This window comes from Panthera pardus, unplaced genomic scaffold (genome assembly GCF_024362965.1).
Source record: "Panthera pardus isolate Hobbes unplaced genomic scaffold, ASM2436296v1 HiC_scaffold_8, whole genome shotgun sequence".
NCBI classification, from domain to species: domain Eukaryota; kingdom Metazoa; phylum Chordata; class Mammalia; order Carnivora; family Felidae; genus Panthera; species Panthera pardus.
In genome coordinates this window covers 30,620,077-30,640,226 of record NW_026527013.1, presented here as the reverse complement: position 1 = coordinate 30,640,226, position 20,150 = coordinate 30,620,077, and the positions used below count along the sequence as shown (strand labels likewise).

The 20,150-nt window shown below is 42.2% G+C and overlaps 1 long non-coding RNA gene across 3 annotated transcripts in view; it reads left to right on the top strand.

Annotated features, from left to right (window-relative positions):
• The first annotated feature begins 1,115 nt into the window (after positions 1 to 1,115).
• Positions 1,116 to 20,150, top strand: part of LOC109279068 (uncharacterized) — a 50,251-nt gene continuing 31,216 nt past the window's right edge. The window contains exons 1-7 of one of the 3 annotated variants that reach the window (XR_002086003.2): positions 1,116 to 1,206; positions 1,582 to 1,762; positions 2,196 to 2,523; positions 8,361 to 8,484; positions 12,475 to 12,599; positions 14,510 to 15,023; positions 19,167 to 19,630. This is a non-coding gene — a long non-coding RNA (uncharacterized LOC109279068). Of the gene's footprint in view, positions 1,207 to 1,581; positions 1,763 to 2,195; positions 2,524 to 8,360; positions 11,343 to 12,474; positions 12,600 to 14,509; positions 15,024 to 19,166; positions 19,631 to 20,150 lie in introns of those variants that run through there. The other 2 variants (XR_002086002.2, XR_008420571.1) reach the window with 2 other exon arrangements.

The window sequence follows — 20,150 nt, the reverse complement described above, 5'->3', positions numbered from 1 at the left end:
AGGAGGGCACTTGTTGGGATGAGCATTGGGTGTTGTGTGGAAGCCAATTTGATGATAAGTTATATTGAAACAAACATAGCGGTCTTAGGAAGAGCTACAGAGCAAAGGTGGCATTGAGCAAAGACTTGAAGGAAGTGAAGCAGGGCCCTTAAGGGTTATCTGGGGGTCAACAAATGAAAGTGCCTTGGGGTCGGAGCAAGGTGTGTTACAGAAACAGCAAGGATGTCAATGTAGCTGGGGTGGACCGAGTGAGGAAGGGAGCAGCTGGCCACAGCTTGTAAGGCCCTGCGGCCCTGTAAGGACTTTGGCTTTTCTAAGAATGAGCTGGGAGCCATGGGTGCATTTGAGGCAGATAAATGGCTTCGTATATTATAACAGTATCCATGTGCCCATGTTTTTGAGGCAGCTGGATGAGCATACAGGCTGCGACAGCCACCCAGGCAAAATGAAGATGGTGTCAATGGCAGAGCAGTAGCAGGAGTGACAGGTGGTCACATCCAGACACACCGTGAAGGTGGAGCTGACAGGGTTTGCTGAGGCATTAAAATTAGGGTATGAGAGAAAAATGGAGGCTACGAGGAAGCCCGGGCTTCGTTAGCTTCCATAACCAGATGGTTCTATGGCTCCCCACTCACCACATTTTCTCTCCCACTAACCAGCGCACTACACGAGGAAAAGGATACCACTCTTCTAGGTCTTTCACATTTGGGGTAATAACCCGGTGACTGTGAAAATAAGGCTCAGAGGAACACAGGTGTGCCTGTGCAGAGTGTCCATAGTGCCTATGAAGTTGGAGGTCTTTGCTGCTATTGGCTCAAATACAACAATAGGCTCCTTTTCCAGGCTCCCTAACACACACAAAACTGTTTAGTCTGAGAGGGAATGGGAGTCCCTGGCAGAACGTGGAATATCTATCTCGGGAGTTCTGCTACCTGTTTTGCTCTAATGACTAATTTTTTTTTTTTTTAAGCTGCAGAAAATATAAAGGCATACCAATTCACCACAAGTTTCCCTCTGCATCTGGGAAAAAGCTATTTCCTTGCTCCTAATTTCTCCTTTTCCCTCTCTACCCAAATACATGTATTTTGTCCTTGAGGAGACACCTGGGGTTTTGAATACATGAACATGTGATCCTTAGCAACCACCACAAATCAAACAGGAGTGATGCCATGTTTGGACCAGATATGATTTCATAGAGATCATCAAGTGAGAGTATCTATCTATCTATCTATCTATCTATCGAGACAGAGAGAGAGAGAGAGAGAGAGAGAGAGAGAGAGAGAGAGTCTGGTTCTCCCATTTACCTGCTGTGTGACCTAGGCCACATTAAAGAGAAACTAGGAAAGCTCCTTCCCTTAACTCTGTCATGGGGACATTGACAACACCAACCTCTTAGGGTTTTTATGAAGCGTGAAGTAAAGCATAGAAGTCCCTAACTTAGGGCCTGCCACATAGAAAGTCCTCAATAAATATTGTCTGCTGTTTTATTATGAGTCTGATTATATGTGTAATAAGCTTAATTAAGTGCTTGCAATAAAGTAGATGCCCAATAAATGTTAACCCATGTCCCTTCTCTCTCAGTAAAATCGGGTTCCAAGTCTTCCCAAACTGGAGCAGATTATAATGATACATGGAGGGAGGTGCCCAGTGGTACCAGACAGCTCAAGAAGTTTCAGGGCTGAGTGGCAGTGAGGATGATGAGCAGTGGACATGTTCCAGGACATAAGATGAGCACTGCCTGGTGACTGATCAGAACTGAAAAGTGAGTGCACATACCTTCTCCTCTTTCCGCCCAAGAGCCAAGCGCTTCTGCACATTGCAGCAGCTGTTGCCGTAATAATGCTACCTAGTAAACAGCAATGAAACCCTCAATGGCATGTAATAAAAGTTAATTTTTGCTTGTGACTGTACTCAGCTGTCAGGTAGCCCTGCTGGACTGGGCCAGGCCAGGAGAACCTCAGCTAGGCTTGCTCATGCATATGCAGGCAGGGCCTTCTGGGGCCTGGCCAGTCAGGGCTGGCTGGGTGTTGACGGGAACGATGACATGCTAGGGCCCCCATCTCCTCATCCCGCAGACTGGACTTGTTTGCCAGGTGCAGTAGGGTTTCCAAGAGAGAAAACAGAAGCACACGGGCCCCTCGAGGCCTCGGCACGGAGCTGGCACACTGTCTCTTGTATCACTTTCTATTTGCCAGAGTTCGTTGTTGACAAGCACTGGCCACGCAATGGGCATGAAGACAAGGGAGAGGAGGTATGAAGAACTAAGGACAACTCTGCATTCAATTTGCCACATGCATTAACTTATGTAAGTCAGTGCCTGCATGGAGGAGAAAGGGTGTCCACACTCCAGTCCCCTATTACGCATATCTGGGTCATCTGTTGCAAATTTCCGGAAGATTGACTGTTGACCGTAAGAGTTACTTACGTCCTTTCTAAGGATTGAAAAATTAAGTTTCCAGCTACTTGAATGCAGCATCCCTGTCTCACCTCCACCGTCATCTCCGAGAACCCCACCCTGCAGAGGTAAACTTAAAAAGTTGTATGTAGGTGACATTGTTGTAAATTGATCCTGTTTCCTCAGAGACCTGTTTTTTGTGTTCTCGTCACTGCTGATTGATCGTGGCAGGATCTGTGAGTCTCGGCTATCTTGTAACTCTCAGCTCCCAGATCTCTCCGGTCCAAGCCTCTCTGACAAGCTGATTTATAATGATTTGTAAATAAACACTTCCATTTATTGGAGGTGTTTATTTGTAAAGCAACTCAGTGTCACGTCCTTGCTGAAGTCATTTGTCTGCCTTGGAAAAGAAGATTTAAAAAAAAAAAAATGGAGACATCCTTGGGTATACTCGTAGGTAGAATCAGGATTGAGAGTCTGAGCAGTGTTTCCACTGAGATTTCACCTAGAATCACAAGTGTCATTCTTAAACCTACAGACTACACTCAGTGATTAAGTGACTGACTGAACAGTCCATTAAGTGAGTGTGCAGAAACTACCCTCCAAGTAGACCAGCAAGCTTACTCCTTATAAACTATAATTTTAGGGCTTATGGAAAATACATCCATCCATCTGCTCAGTGATCGCACAAATTTACAGCACACAAAGGCTCTGATTACATAAGGCTTAAATTGCAAATATCTTTGTTGGGTCTACCACGGGAACTTGCATTCATAGTAATGATACACTATGATGAGATAGGAAAATGATAGATAGACTGGTACTTATTTACTTATTTGTTTATTCATCAGCTATACTCTGAGTATGTACTGTGCGATCAGGTTTTTTTTCCCTCTTTGTTTTTTCTTTTGTAAATTCTTCCTTTCTTCCTTGTTGCCTTTCTTCCTTTCTTCTTTCCTTTTCATTTTTTTTTTCTTTTCAGTCCAAAGTGTCATTATGATGTTAGCTCCAAAGCTCAATACAGAACTCTCCTCAGAAAAGACAAAGCAAAGGTGGCCTCCTGTGAGCGCCTTAGGTCTAAGGTTCTAAAGGGCTTTTATTCTGATGCTTTGACATCATGGGACTTTGCTCACTCAGAAGAGATTGTCCCTCCCAAAGGTAGCTAATTCCTTCAGAAAGCAAACAACTTCTTCAAGAGTGTACCTTTCATATGCAAACCAACCAATGCAGAGTCCATATTCCACACTCACCTCCTTTGTCTAGCTTATACTCTAGCCCAATATCCACTAGCCCTAATCACCCCAGAGCTAGAAGCTGGAGGACTAAGTCAGCCTCTTTGCTGCAGAATCCACTGAAATTACTCTAATTGGCCAATCCTAAAGCTGTTTACGTGCCTCACAAGTTCCTTCCTGCAGAAACCACAATGGGGGCTCTTGCCATGTTTCCCCCTGGCTCCCTCTACCTCCTGACTAATGCTGCTGTTTCCCCATGTAGCCCTTCACGGAGTGATGTGCTTCCTACTTCTAGGTAACTGTGAGTACCACAAATTCTTCCTTCATGACCATCATTTCCATGGTTGCATGTGTTACCATATTTGATTAAAACAAATCCCAGATGTCTTTTTGAAACACCTGAACACTTGGAATCAAATGGTTGGTGAGAAATGTTCTCTTGTCCATTTCCCAGACCTCTTTCCCAGGCCCACCAGTGAATGAGGTCTGACCACTACTATACAAAAAAAAGTGAATCCAAAGGATACCTACCAGGGACAAGAAAAGTAGCCAAGCATTTTCCCCAAGAATATATGCAGATGGCCAACAGATGCATGAAAAGATGTTCCATGTCATTAATCATCAGGGAATGCAAAGGAATGCAAATCAAAACCCCGATGAGAGATCACCTCACACCTGTTAGAATGGCTAAACTTGAAAAGATAAGAAACAACAAATGTTGGTGAGGATGTGGAGAAAAAAGAACCCTGATGCACTGTTGGTGGGAAGGTAAACTGCGGCAGCCATGGAAAACTGTATGGAGGTTGCTCAAAAAATTTAAAATAGAAATATCACATGATCCAGTAGTTTCACTATTGGATATTTACCAAGAGAAAAAGAAAACACTAACTCAAAAAGGTATATGCACCTCTATGTTTATTGCAGCATTATTTACAACAGCCAATGTGTGGAAACAGCCCAAGTGTCCATCATTAAACAAATGGCTAAGGGAGATGTGGGGTAAATATACAATGGAATATTACGCAGCCATAATAAAGGATAAGATTGTGCCATTTGAGACCGCATGGATGGACCTAGAGAATATTAGGCTTAGTGAAATAAGTCAGACTGAGAAAAACAAATACCTTATGATTTCATTCATAAATAAAATCTAAAAAAAATGAATAAACAAACAAAAAGCAGAATCAGAACTGCGAATACCAAGATCCGACTGATGGTTCCCGGCGGGGGGGGGGGGGGGGGGGCGGTGGCAGGCTAGACAAAATGGGTGAAGGGTAGAGGGAGATACAGGCCTCCAGTTACAGAATGAGTGAGACACAGGAATAAAAGGCACAGCATAAGGAATACAGTCAATGATACTGTAATAAGGAGGGAACAGAGCAGATAGCAGCTATACTTGTGGTGAGCAGAGCATATAATGCCTAAACTTGTCAAATTACTAAGTTGTGCACCTGTTAAAAGAGAGAGAGAGAGAGACAGAGAGAGAAAGTGAGACATCCTTAGTGCCTAGCCCCTGAACTGCCGAAGCTTCGTGACACAGGAGAGGAAGAGAGAGTCCACGCCTCCATGTCAGACGTGAAGCAGACATGAGCTGAGTGTCAGTTCACATTCTCTCTCCACTAAAATGCTCAGAGACAGAAAGTTGAACAAGACAGGTCCCTGTCCTGAAGAGGGTCACCTGCTGGTGTGGGGGGAGATAACTGCTGTAAACATGTAAACAGCTGTTAGTGAAGCTTTGGGGACAGGTGGAATTTGCATGAGGCCTTGAAGGATATGTAGAAGTTTACTAGAAGGTGGTCAGGTTGGGGATCTTAAATAGAGGAATGTTATTTTCTTTGCAAAAATAAAAAGGGTGAGAAAGGGTATGTAGAGTTTGTCTTCAGAATCTCCACAGTGTTTCTGTGGTTTTGCATTTTTCCTTAGTTAGTATTTTCTCCATCGGCCACTCTACCTAGTCAGCAAATCCCAGGAGCAGAATCATGGAGTTGCAGCTTGTCACTCTCAGGAGAGAAATCATCCCAGGGGATTGTGAGTTTGTAGGCACAGACCCGGGGCCTCCTCCTCTTTAGAGCCCAGTCTCTGTCTCCAGAGGCTGGGGGTGGGGGTAGGCAAGGTAGGGGGAGAAGGCAGGGTGGTTTGCATGTGTCTGGCCCTTTAGGAGCCCCTTGAAATAATACCAAGGAGAGAGAAATGAGCTGGTGAGTTGAATTTTTAGCAGCAGATTTACACTCTATCAATACTGCACTTTATTCCTCAGCAAACTATTATGTACCCAACTCAAAAGCATTGGGAAATGAGGGTGAAGCCAGGGGGTGGCACTCCCAAGGGGCCATCCATTAAGCACAGGGATCATATTTTTCCAGTGACCCAGACCTTTGACATTCACTGAGGCCCACCAGTTCCCAGACTCCAAAGGTTTGCAAAATGTAGCCTTCTAAAAAAACGTAAGGCACTCCATTACTTTCAAATTGCTCTACTTTGTCCAGACCCAAACTGTATTCATTTCCAAAGGAAATGACTCTTGAGAATCTGAAGAGCCTCAATTATTGTAAATCACTCTGCAAGACAAGCACAAAATTAATCAGGGCTCCTGTGTTTGGCGTCAGTCAGGCATGCAGCAGAGAATGCCATAAATAAAAACACCAAGTTCGACTGTTGCCCAAAACCTCAGGGAAGTCTGTTTTCAATAGGGTAAAATAAAGCCATACCGCATACTCACCACACGCTACTGTGTGCGGGGACAAACCAGAAAATGTCTCAAATATATAAGTAAATAAAGCCCCGATTAGCCAGAAGTAGCTCCTTTACTACTAACCCACCAGCAGAGATACTGATTTTCTTAAAATGTTAAAATAATGTATCTTTATTTCCCACTATTGGCTCAGCAGTGTTTCCAGCTAGACAATATTCAGGGTTTAAGGCCTTTTCATAGCCATGACTGCCATAGGGGTCCTTTGATCCTTTTGCAATTTGCTAGCCATTGTTTCCTCGTTTGATGTTGGGGAATCTGAGGATGTTCTAAGTGAAGAAATCTCAGAGATCTCCTTTGCAGAGGAGAAACACACACACACACACACACACACACACACACACACACACGATAAATCATCATCCTGAGCCTTTACCAAGTATCCAAGTATCCATACCCGGATAAAAGCGTTACATGGCAACTCTTGAATTGTCACACTGAGAGAAGGACTTTTTGTTTCCCCCATTTTATACATGAGAAACCTAGAGAGGCTAAATGAGCTGTTCAGGATGACGTGGTCATAAGGGGAGGAGCAGGGACTCAGGCCAGGTTCCACTGGCCTGCAGACCTCTCTCCTACGGCCTAACTCCAGCAGGTGGAAGGACTGGGTTACAATGAGCGGTGAGGCAGGATGAGGACCTAGGCTTCCCAACACCCTTTAGTTTCCCTTTTTCATAAGGTTGGCTAATAGGGTCACAGGACAAGAACGTAAGTCCTTTACTTTGAGTTCACCCCAGATTATGAGCTTCTTGGAGAAGACACTACATTCCTTCCAGTTGTATACCCAATGCCTACTATAGTCAGGCCTTAGGTTATTGATCAATTAGTTTTTGTTGAATGAGAGAATAAGGGAATTCAACCAAAAGTTATGTTCCCTTTGGCAGTTTTCAAATTTCAGGGGAACAACACATTGCTGCCAATTTCTAGAGATAAAAGTTGCAGATACACTTTGGTTTCCAGAAACATCTATGTATTCACTTCAAAAGCAGAGTCATTCCAAACTGTCATCACTGGTCCACCCACCCTAACATGTACATTAGACATCAAGTGGGCAAAGGAGCTCAGGGTAATTATAGGGCTGTCCTGACAAGATGCTTGAATGTAGATGAGATTCACCTCCATTAGTGACACCTTCCTGGCCCTTGTCTCAGACACAATTCACTTGAGAGAAAGAGGGGAGAGCTATAGCCAAAAATACTAAAATGGCAAAATGTGTTCGAAGATGTTTCTTATCTCCCAAGGAAAACTACATGTAAAAAATACTTAGATGTTGGGGTGCATGGGTGGCTCAGTCAGTTGAGCTCCTGACTCTTGATTTTGGCTCAGGTCACGGTTGTGGGATTGAGCCTCATATCAGGCTCTGTGCTAAGCATGGAGCCTGCTTAAGATTCTTTCTCTCTCCCTCTGCCCCTTCCTCACTTATGCTCTCTCTTTCTCAAAACAAAAAACAAAAACAAACAAAAAAAAATAAAATAAAAACTTAGATGCAAAATTGATTGTTCAACAGATAGCTTTCAAAAAATTCTCTGTAATTTCACATACTGTCCATTTTGTTTCTTTTTGAAATCCTAGTCACCCAATCCTCAAACATATGTTTTATCAGACTAGTTAGGTATCATTTCCCTTACTTGGATTTGTAGATATACTTATATAGTAGGGCTATTTTTTGGAAAAAGGTGATCGGGGTGGGGGAGTTAAGAACAGGACAACTGAAATCAGACTGTTGAGGTTCAAATCTCTGCCCTGCCTCCTACCAACTGAGGGACCTAGGCAAATTATTTCATCTTTTGTGCCTCATTTCCCTTAATTGTAGATGAGGCAATAATAAGAGTACCAAAGCACCCAGTCCCGTAGGGATGCTTTAAGAATTAAATGAAATGGAGAGCTTATAGAACAGTGCCTACCTAGCTCGTGGTGAATACATAAGAAAGGTTAAATATCATTACTGATTTTCTGTTATTATCAATTTACCTTATTTCTTTAGATCTCATTCGGAATAGTGTGAGTTGAGAGCGGTCTACCACTCAAAAGTTTGCTTTGATAATAAAGCTGTCACCTTATTTGCCAGTTGATGTCTTAAAGTTGCAAGTTCCATTTCCACAGCCCAGGTAAGATGCTATCACCCCATGCTCCACGTACACGCACCTGAGTTGTTTGGGATTAAACTGAAGACAGCAAGCAAAAATCACCTTCCCTACATAAAGAAATAACAAAAGTGACCAATTATGATAGCCTACTGGAACGTTATATAATTTCTAATCTTCACCACCTGAAAAAGCAGACATTAGTATACTATTTTGTAAATGTAAACCTTGAAGCTCCAAGAGGTTCAGTAATCTATACAGCTACAAAGTGACTGGGATGGGTTTTGAATCCTGTGATTTCTGACCAAAGCCGACATTATATTGTATATACATTTTTTTCCTTAGACAGAGGTTCTTAGCCCTGACAAGACATTAGAATCAACTGGGAAGCCTTTAAAACTAACACCCAGGACCCATTCAGAACATCTCAATCACAGCCTCAGGGGGTGGAGGGAAAACTCAAGCACCTGCAATTTACAAAGATTTCCAGGTGGTTCTATGTGCAGTTGGGACTGAGGACCATTTATCTAAACTCTGCTAATTTCAGAAATGTGTAAAATAAAGATTAACTTAAAGGAGCAGCTTTTGAATTATTTATTTCATTAATTAGCTTAAATGAAAGACTTGTTTTGCATCATTTATTCAATGAATTCATTTCCCTTCAGACCCTTTAGGATTCCCTAAAGAATCCTACATCACTTTCTTTGTTTCTAGATGAGCTATACAATCGTTTCTGGTGATTTTTCATTCAAAAAGTATTTTTGAAAGCCCCCTTTGTGTTTTACTGTCAGTTATGAGAGACAAAGAAAAATGAGCCAAGGACTTTGTGATCATTATTGCCACAAATACCTAGGGAACATTCTGTTGATACTGAACATTGTAAAAACTTTTGGATATATAGTAGCAAACAATGAACATGTAATTCCTGTCCTCCTGGAACTTACAGTCTAGAACAGAGACAGGAGCTCGACATGTAAATCAGTAAATAAACATATAATTACAGCTTATGGTTAATGTTACAAAGAAAACAAACTGACAAGGTCCCTTTTAGATTGAGTAGTCAAGGATAGTTTCTAGGAAACAGCTTCAAAATCATGAGGCTCTTAGACAGTTGTCTGGTGTATTCGTAATAGCTAATGAGTACACCCAGGATACACTTTTGATGTCTGACTTCTTTCTCTAGTATAATGATTTTAAGATGCATCCATATTGCCAAGCATATTAATAGTTCATTTCTTATTATCACTAAGTAGAACTTGAGTGTATGAATATACCCTTGGTATTTTTTATGCACATGAGATTTTAGGTATCACTGAGTTAGACTGTTGGTTCCTTAAGGACAGGGCAATGACTAATACATTTATTGTCCTTTCCAAAACTTGACTGATGATATTGGAGTTAGCAGGTATTCAATACACATTAGCTGATTGGATGAATTTTTATGCTCACAGATAATACCCATTGTTCTCTTTCCAACGTCCTTACCCACGACATACATAGACTCTTTTTTTTTTTCAACTTAAGTAGATATGAATTTCAGCTAGTAAAAGACAGGAGCAATTGAATATTTCCATAGAAGGCAAATGACTCATTTGGGGTGAAGGCAAGGAATCCCATCAACGGATTATACCTGTTAATCAAGACTCTTTAAAATCAAGTGTGTCTAACACAAGAAGCTGTTGCCCCATTTCTTTTTTTTTTTCTTAATTTTTTTAATGTTTATTTTTGAGAGAGACAGAGCATGAGCGGGGGAGGAGCAGAGAGAGAGAGAGAGAGAGAGACAGACGGACAGAATATGAAGCAGGCTCCAGGCTCTGAGCTGCCAGCACAGAGCCTGATGCGGGGCTTGAATCCACAAATCATGAGATCATGACCTGAGCTGAAGTTGGATGCTTAACCAACTGAGCCACCCAGGCGCTCCTATTGCCCCATTTCTAAACGTGCCCATGGTTGGTTCTTACACTTTAACAGTAATGTTAATTACACAAAATTCAGATGCATAGAGAGTTGAGGCTACTACTATAAGACCTTAGGAAAACCTGGCTTACCTTTATTTATGTCTGCCTCCATTGTAGCCTGAGTCATGGCATCAAGAATCTAGTAGGTGCTTAATAAATGCTTCTGCAATTGAACTGAATGTAGACAAATTGCTTCAATAGCAAATATGAACATTTAAAATGTGCTTATCCATAATGATTAGCTTGAGAAATGCTAAAAGAAACCTTTACCCAGCCTGCAATTTTTTTTTTCCAGCCTGCATTTTAATGCAGGGCACATTTCTCAGCTGAGATTGATGTTCTCCTTAATATCTCCCATGAAAGCAGACTAACATTTAAAACAGTTAGTATGCCAGAAGTGGTCTCAGAAATGTCAGTGTGGTGTGTGATTACAAGCTGGTCTAAAGGAAGAAAACAAGCTCCCTTTAATAAACTGAGCTTTACTCAGGCTGCAGAAACCTATTAAGATGAAGGGAAACTGACTTGACGAAACTGAAAGGCTCAGGCATATTATTACCTATTAAAAGTCATTCATTAATTATGGGAAAAAGCCATCAAGAGGAATTCCATTCTGATAAAAGGGAGTTAAAAGATGTTGCACGTTGAGGCTCTGGAATCAGAATGAAGTCTGCCATGTCCTAGCTGAGACCTGGGGCAATGCACCTAACCTCTCTGACCTTTGATTTCCTGACTTCTAAAAAAGATGCTAATACTCACCACCTCACTGGACTGTGCTCTGATTGGATTGTAGAATGCATTGTATGATGCCTTGCTAGGCTACTTGTGGACAGAGGTCCAGCTTGTCAGCATCATTGGAGAGCCCGTTAGAAATTCAGAATCTTGGGAATGCAAGCTGGTGCAGCCACTCTGGAAAACAGTCTGGAGGTTCCTCAAAAAACTAAAAATAGAACTACCCTACAACTCACCAATTGCACTACTAGGCATTTATCCAAGGGATACAGGTGTGTTGCTTCGAAGGGACACATGCACCCCAGTGTTTATAGCAGCACTTTCAACAACAGCCAAAGTATGGAAAGAGCCCAAATGTCCATTGATGGATGAATCGATAAAGAAGATGTGGTATATATATATACAATGGAGTATTACTCAGCAATCAAAAAGAATGAAATCTTGCCATTTGCAACTATGTGGATGGAACTGAAGGGTATTATGCTAAGTGAAATTAGTCAGAGAAAGACAAAAATCATATGACTTCACTAATATGAGGACTTTAAGAGACAAAACAGATGAACATGAGGGAAGGGAAACAAAAATAATATAAAAACAGGGAGGGGGACAAAACAGAAGAGACTCATAAATATGGAGAACAAACTGAGGGTTACGGGAGGGATTGTGGGAGGGGGGAATGGGCTAAATGGGTAAGGGGCACTAAGGAATCTACTCCTGAAATCATTGTTGTACTATATGGTAACTAATTTGGATGTAAATTTAAAAAATAAAAAAATTAAATTAAAAAAAAGAGTGTATTGTAACCCCCCCAAAAAAATAAGAAAATAAAGTCTTTGAAATGCAGAATCTTAAGCCCCACCCCCAACCTACCGAATCAGAAACTACCTTTTAGCAAGATCCCCATGTGACCTGCACCCCATCACTGTTTGAAACTTGGATCTTAAGCATATTACACATGCTAGGCATACAGTAAATGCTCGATAAATATCCACTGCTATTATTCTGTGGAAAATTTTAGACATATGAATAATATTGAGTTCCATCCTCTCCCACACAATGGGTGCACTTCTTTACCATACTGTGCATGTCTTTCGTCTTCTGAAAATTCCTTCATCATTGCAACGATCAACAGTGTTTTCCTATACAGTATTCAGTGTGAACTCTGACTTCCTTAGTTTTGATGATCAGTTATAAGACTAGAATTGAAGAGCAGACATTTATCACTGGGCCAGATCTCATTGTGGACTGTAAACTCACAGCTTCATCCAAGCTGGCAGGCTGACATTAAAACGAAATTATTAATTGACTTTTTTTTCCCTCCCCACAGCCATAAACAAATATATCAGTTTTAAATGGATTCTTCACACTGTGGCAGCTTGATCACCACTTTCCATACCCACAATTGATAGAAAAAGATGAAAGATAAGGGAATAAAGGGTGAAAATGTAACAGGTGATCATGTTTAGTTTCCTTGAGCATATTTTAACAGAGCTTGGAGACAGTATTTGTTGGGCTGGGGATAACAGCGCTTTCTCCATGGATTTTTTTCTGCTTTGCATCAGAACCTGTGTGTGCTGTCTGAAAACCTCTAAGGGAAGTAAGCAGTTCAGCCTGTGGCTTTGAGAATTCTCCATCTCCCCTGAGTAGGAGCTGGGAGTGTAGCAAAGGCAATATATTCCTTAGGACCTTCAAATGGAAAGTACCAATTTCCAATGCTCGGAAATTCTTCAGAGCAGCATGCTGGCCCCAAAGCAAATGGACTGAAGGTGGTGTCAGGCTGTAAAAAGTTAATTTACTAGAGTCTCTTCTAAGAACAGCCGAGTCATTTCGAATTCTAATGCAACATACCTGCCCTTCTTCCACAATCGTAGCTGAACTGACATGGAAGCAATGGGAAACATTTACAATAGGAGCTTTAAAAAAAAGGCAGTTTGTCCTGTTTGTGTGCTGACCTGAGTTGTTATCCCTCTCTGCCTTCATTGAAAATGCCTTCTGGTCTCCTAAGAATTGCACCAGCCTGCTGCCTGGAGATCAGGACTCCCTGCACATCCCTGAACATTGTTTGCACGCTGTCATATTGAGAAAGTACAATTTGTATTCGGCAACTGCTCCCTATACACACACACACACACACACACACACACACACACACATGCACACCCACACACTCCCTTCTTGGGTCCATTTGCCCCACCTTTAACAGATTTACCTTCATGGGGCCCTCAAATTGTCCCCAGCCCTTCTTCTACCAGAGATGATGAATCTAATAAAATAATTAACATTGCCGTGTCTGTGTGTGATAACACCTCTATTTTTAAAAATGTATTAGAAATGTTGAAGGCATATAGAACAGGCACAAAGAATAGGGGCTTTTCTATGAAACATATTCCAAAGGCTTCCTGTCTCATGGAGAACAAAACGCTGGCTTCCCAGCCTTTCGTGAGACACTTCCCCCACCTGCCAACCATTCTCCCCCTTCTCACTGCCCCCTCCCGCTCCTCTTGTTTCCCCGTGTTCACTCCCAGAGCATTAGCACTTAGAGCTTTCTCTGCCTTCGACACTCTTCTCCTAAATATCTATTTGACTCCCTTCCCTGAGTTCTTCAGGTCTCTGCTAATCAGAGAAGCCTTTCCTCACAACCCCTGCATGAAGGAGCCATCTCTGGCCCACCCCAATCTCTACCTTTCATAATCCCATTAACCTGCTTTGTTTTCCTCCATAACACTGACCACATAAAGCATATATTTAGTTGTATATTATTACCTGGTTGCCATAACTAAAATGTTAGTTCCGTGAAGTCAAGGATTTTGTCTGTTTGGGTATTGTCGTTTTTTTGTTCTTTGTTTTTTGTTTTTTGTTTTTTCCTGCAGAACCTAGAAAAAAAAAACCTGAGACAAGGCAGGGCTCAACAAATAACTAACTAATGATTGATGTCAGCTTTATCAGCGCACACGTTCCAGCTTAAGAAAGTTATAAATAATATGACATAAACATAATAAAAATTATGTACATATGTATGTTGAGTTAACCCACGTATCCTTCCTGGCTTCAGCCCCCTTCCTCTCTCCTAGGAGTAATCACTATCTTGAATGCTGGGCTTATCATTTTCATGCATTTCTTTATCTTACATATGTATGTGTTTTTAGGCAATACATAGCATTGGGTAGCTGTATACTGTACTGTGGCATGGCATTCCATAGCACAGCATGGCATAGTGTAGTATTATAGTGTAGTAAAGTATGATATAATTTAGTACAGTGACGCGTAAACAACATGGGTTTGAACTGTTTGAACTGCTCAGGTCCACTTATACTTGGATTTTTTTTCTGCAAAAAGCTTTATTGTTTCCATTTGGTCCACAGCTAGAGAGAGCGCTCCAGGGTGGTTAAAAAGCTGCCTAGTGGCTACAGGAAGACACTCAGGCAGCAGCCCCGACACCAGGGTCATGCCAGAAGGGACCCTCCAGGGCTGCCAAGCTCCTGAGGCTGTTACTCATGCTTGAAGGTGAGCCTTTCAAAGAGCTACTTGCCCAACCCAGCCGGGAGCCCAGGCTGCAGAGGTGAGTCAGGTGGTCGCCATCTCCTTGATGAGTTTCACTTCCTCATCCAGAAAGCACTTCTCCCGGAAGCTACAGAACCCGGGGCATGCAGCTCCCAAAGCGTCTGTTTCAGGTTCTCTAGGATCATGGCAACTTTCTTGGCCTCAAGGTTTTACCCCACTCATCTTGAAACAGCTTCTGCAAGTCCTCGAAGAGGGCACTGGTTTCTTCAAAAGATGCCATGTGCCCTTAAGGTTCTCCTCAGCCAACTCTTGGAATGAGTGTCCCATGCCCTCCAGAGCCACATCCTCGAGGTGAAAAGAGAAGCCCAGAGAAAGGTAAGTGTAGGAGGCCCACAGGTTGACCAAGTGGTTGGCCACAGCTTCCACCTCTGGAATAATTCTGAGAAATCTGGAAGCTCCTGGTTGATGAACAGTAAGGAGTTAAGCTCAGAAGATGGTGCTGGCTGGTCTCGAAGTCAGGGGATGGCTAAGAAGAAGGAAAAGAGGTTGGAGGGTGGTGGGAGGCACCCCTGAGGCACCTCAGGGAAGGGACATCCCTGAGTCTGTTCTGTGCATACACTTTGAAGCAAGAGACAGATCCAGAGATCACTGGGCACATTGCCTATAGGTGGAGTTTTTATGGTGCAGTACTGTAAATGTATTTTCTCTTCCCTATGATTTTCTTAATACATTTTCTTTTCCCTAGTTTACCTTATTGTAACAATACGGTATGTAATATATAGAACATACAAAATACGGAACCTCATGGACTGTTATTAGTAAGGCATTTATTTGATCAACAGTAGTAGGCTATTAGTAGTGAAGTTTTGGGGAAGTCAGAAGTGTTAAGTGGATTCTCATCTGGGTGGTGGCGGTCAGTGACCCAACCCCTGTGTTGTTCAAGGGGCAACTTTATGATCATATAGAAAAGAAGAGTATTTCTCAAACTTTGCTTCATATCAGAATTACCAGAGCAGCTTTAAAAAATCCTAATGGCCAGATCCCACATGGGTTTCATCTGAAAATCCATACAGGTGAGCCCCTTGCATTGTTTGTTTAAAGCTCCCAGGTACTTTCAATTGCAGCCAGGCTGTAGGACCAGGGGCATTGCCCTGAATAAAGTGCTGTGGTCAGTAGTCAGGCTGCCAGGATTGGAACACGGCCTCCAAGTCTCTCCAGAGTTTTTAAAGTTCCTGGACACCACAGTTAGTCACTCGAGGGAGGAGGAGCATACCGCATCCCTTCTTAAAGATACTGACCAGAATCAAATGCCGTTCCTTCAACTAACCTCTCTGACACCATTTTCCTGAGATATTTAACTCTCAGTTATTTTAATAGGGCCTTCCATCTAAGTCATGGGAAATCTCCAAAAACACAATGAATTCCTTGCTTCAGAACACTCATTATGTGTCTGAATTTGTATAACTTTATTTTTTTTTTAATTTTTTATTTCTGACAGACAGAGACAGAGCACGAGTGGGGGAGGGGCAGGGAGAGAGGGAGAAACAGAATCCGAAGCAGGCTCCAGGCTCGGAGCTGTCAGCACAGAGCCCAACGCGGGGCTCAAACTCACAAACCGTGAGTTCATGGCATGAGCTAAGGTCGGACGCTTTACCGACTGAGCCACCCAGGCACCCCTGTATAACTTTATTGAAGTACAACATATATCAGGAAGAGTACTCTCATCATAATTGTACAGCTAGATGACTGTTCACAAACTGAACACACCCACATGACAAGGACCCTGATCAAGAAACCCACCAGGGTCTACTGTCTAAAGGGCCACTACTCACCTGACACCTAACAGTGGATTAGTTTGGCCTATTTGGCCTTCACATGCATAAAATTATATATACTCTTTCATCCGGTTCTTTCATTTGACATATTACAAAACACATTACTTCTTAATCTCTGTTAGATTTAAAAAGAGAGTTATAAAAGGGAAAACCATGCAGAAAAGTAACCAAAAGACACTAATTATAAATAATATATTTGATTCACTACCTAGAAAAATCAGAGAATCAGTGAAAAGTGTTCTATAATTTATTTTTTAGAAGACAGTTACCCATTTTTCTTCAAAGAATAAAGAAACTTTTAGATTACCTATTTTACCAACTCATTCGTAGACCTGTCAGTGTGCTTTTGCATAATGTATATTACTTAGAAAACAATGTGAATATAGATCATTTTTAAAGGCTTTGCTAGAAAGGCAAACAGGACCCACTCTTTGTGTCCTATTAACAGATTACAATGATCCATAATCCAAAATTCATTTTTATTTCATCTGGGGTCGTATGCTTTAAGAGATAAATGTGAACTCATGGTGATCATTTTTTTTATTATATGAAATTTATTGTCAAATTAGTTTCCATACAACACCCAGTGCTCATCCCAAAAGATGCCCTCTTCAATGCCCATCACCTCCCACCCCCCATCATGGTGATCATTTTAAGCTAGTAACAATCTCATTCTGAAAATACCTCTTGATTGATTTACTTAACGAAATTTTCAGTGCTGCAAATAGAATGTTGAGCAAAAAGAAACTTGGTTCCTGCCCTGATGGATCTTTAAGTCTGGTGAATGTCAGGTGTTAATCACAGAGCCCTGCAAGTCAACTGAAACGTGACATTCAGAGCTGAAGGAGGCAGGCACAGCCCTATGAAGATGTATCAAAAGGGGGAACTGACATGACTGCGAGAGTCACAGACCGTTTCCCCACAGATGTGATTGTGGGGCTGATGTTAAAAATACAGTAACAGAGGGAGTCTGGGTGGCTCAGTCGGTTAAGTGGCTGACTTCAGCTCAGGTCATGATCTCATGGTTTGTGAGTATGAGCCTGGCATCCAGCTCTCTGTTGTCAGCACAGAACCCACTTCAGATCCTCTATCTCCCTCTCTTTCTGCCCCTCCCCTGCTTGCTCACTCTCTCTCTCTCTCTCTCTCTCTCTCACAAAAATAAACAAACATTGAAAAAAAAGAACACATACACAAACACGCACACACAATAACAGAGACTCCTGGGTGGCTCAGTGGATTAAGTGTCTGACTCGATCTCAGCTCTGGTCTTGATCACAGGGTCTCGAATTCAGGGTCATGAGTTCGAGCTCTGCACTGGGTGTGAAGCCTACTGAAAAAAAAAAGCACAGTAACAAAAGAATGATGCTAGCATGTAAAACACCCTTGAAATTTTACAAACTGCATCCACAGAAACTGAGTGCAATACTTCGAGGCCGTTTGCCCAGAATACTCTCCATCATTCCTGCTAGTAGCCACACACACACACACACACACATACACACACACACACACACACACACACACACACACACGCTGCTGTTTAGCTCTTATGCAACCTCAGATGTCAGATGAAATTTCTCTTTCTTAAGGAGGAAGTCCCTGGATGTTCTTCATGCACCTAAAGTAGGTCAAGGTCCCCAGTTTTATACTTTTACATTACTCACCAAATCTTTCTAGTATTTATGATAGATTTCCTCCTCCTTTTTTTGTAACAAAAATAACACGAGATGATCTATAACGTACTCATCGCATGATGCCTTGGACCTCATGAATATGCAATAGACAGTAGCTCCCTAGTGTATTTAATGTGTATCAACTCTGCAAAAACCCTCCAACCTCTATGAGGCAGGAGCCACATGTCACGTTTTCCCCAGTAACCCCAACACTTGACGTGGTACTTGGCACTAGGAGGCCAGAACAGCACTGCACAGTGTTCAGCAGGAAGGGACTGCACTCGAGACCACCACGGTTTGAATTCAGTGCCAGAAGGATGACCTTGGGCAGTTAGTTTAAATTATTTTGCCTGCATGTCCCTTCAGGAACTAGACCCTGTCCTAAAACTTACCTCATAGGGTTGTGAGTATTTATCAATTGAAGGAACAGTGCCTGGTTCATAGTAAGGGATCCGTGCATTAACTGTTAGTATTATTAGGTAAACTACCACCTTTCCACTCTGCCTCTTTTTTTTTTTTTTTTTAATTTTTTTTTTTAACGTTTATTTATTTTTGAGACAGAGAATGAACAGGGGAGGAGCAGAGAGAGAGGGAGACACAGAATCTGAAACAGGCTTCAGGCTCTGAGCTGTCAGCACAGAGCCTGACGCGGGGGTCGAACTCACGGACCGTGAGATCATGACCTGAGCTGAAGTCGGACGCTTAACCGACGAGCCACCCAGGCGCCCCTCCACTCTGCCTCTTTAATGCTACACTAACAGAGTGATAGAATCTGAGAAAAGGAGAACTGAATCCTACAACCCAGTTCACACAGGGCCACTTCATGCATCTTGGGTCCTCCTTAGTTGAGTTAAGTGAACTTGAGCAGAACTGGTTTGGAAAAGACCTATATTGAGAGCCCCATTGAAAGAACTTACATTTTTAAATACTCCACTCGTCTTTCCCTCTTCCCAATTTACCAACTGGGTTTCTTTCCAATGTACATATGACTTCATGCCCTTTAATTTCAGAGGAATTCCAGTATTTTATACCTGAAAGGGAGCGGAGACATCACCATCTCCAACGTCAGTGACTTTTATAAGAAGAAACGGAGACCAGACACAAAAAGTGAGTGGAACAAGGTCACACAGACTATAGCAGATGAGGGACGAACAGGCATATACCTTGACTCTGACAGGCATAGCACCTAGTGGTATGTTCTTTCTAACATACCACATGGTTTCCTAAGTGCTTTGGTTAATATTGTTAATATTTTTAGAACAAACAAGAGGAACTTGGTCCCATGTAATGGAAAAATATAGTAATAACTTTTTGGTATTTTCCTAAATGAAAATAGTAGCATGGATAATAAATATGCAAAGCAATAGTAATTTATACACATTAAATACATTAAGGCTAATCGTTATTGCATACTATCATGTGTCATTGTATGAAGCACAAAGTATGCATTAAGTCATGTTTTCCTTAAAAAGATAGGGGATGGGGCGCCTGGGTGGCTCAGTCGGTTAAGCGGCCGACTTCGGCTCAGGTCATGATCTCGTGGTCCATGAGTTCGAGCCCCGCGTCGGGCTCTGTGCTGACAGCTCAGAGCCTGGAGCCTGTTTCAGATTCTGTGTCTCCCTCTCTCTGACCCTCCGCCGTTCATGCTCTGTCTCTGTCTCTGTCTCAAAAATAAATAAACGTTAAAAAAAAAATTAAAAAAAAAAAAAGATAGGGGAGTAAGGGCACCTGGGTGGCTCAGTCAGTTGAGCCTCTGGGTTGATTTCAGCTCACGTCATGGTCTCAGGGTTGTGAGATCAAGCCCTGAGTCCAACTCCATGCTAGGCTGGACTCTGCCCCTCCCCTCCTCGTCTCTCTCTGCCTCCCTCTCTCTCTCTGTCCTTCCCTCCCTCCCTAAAAAAATAGGAAAAGATGAACATCACTAGTAAAGTCTCACTCAGCCAAGAGAGGTTAAACAACATGCCCAAGGTCACACAGCATGTCAGAGCGAAGAT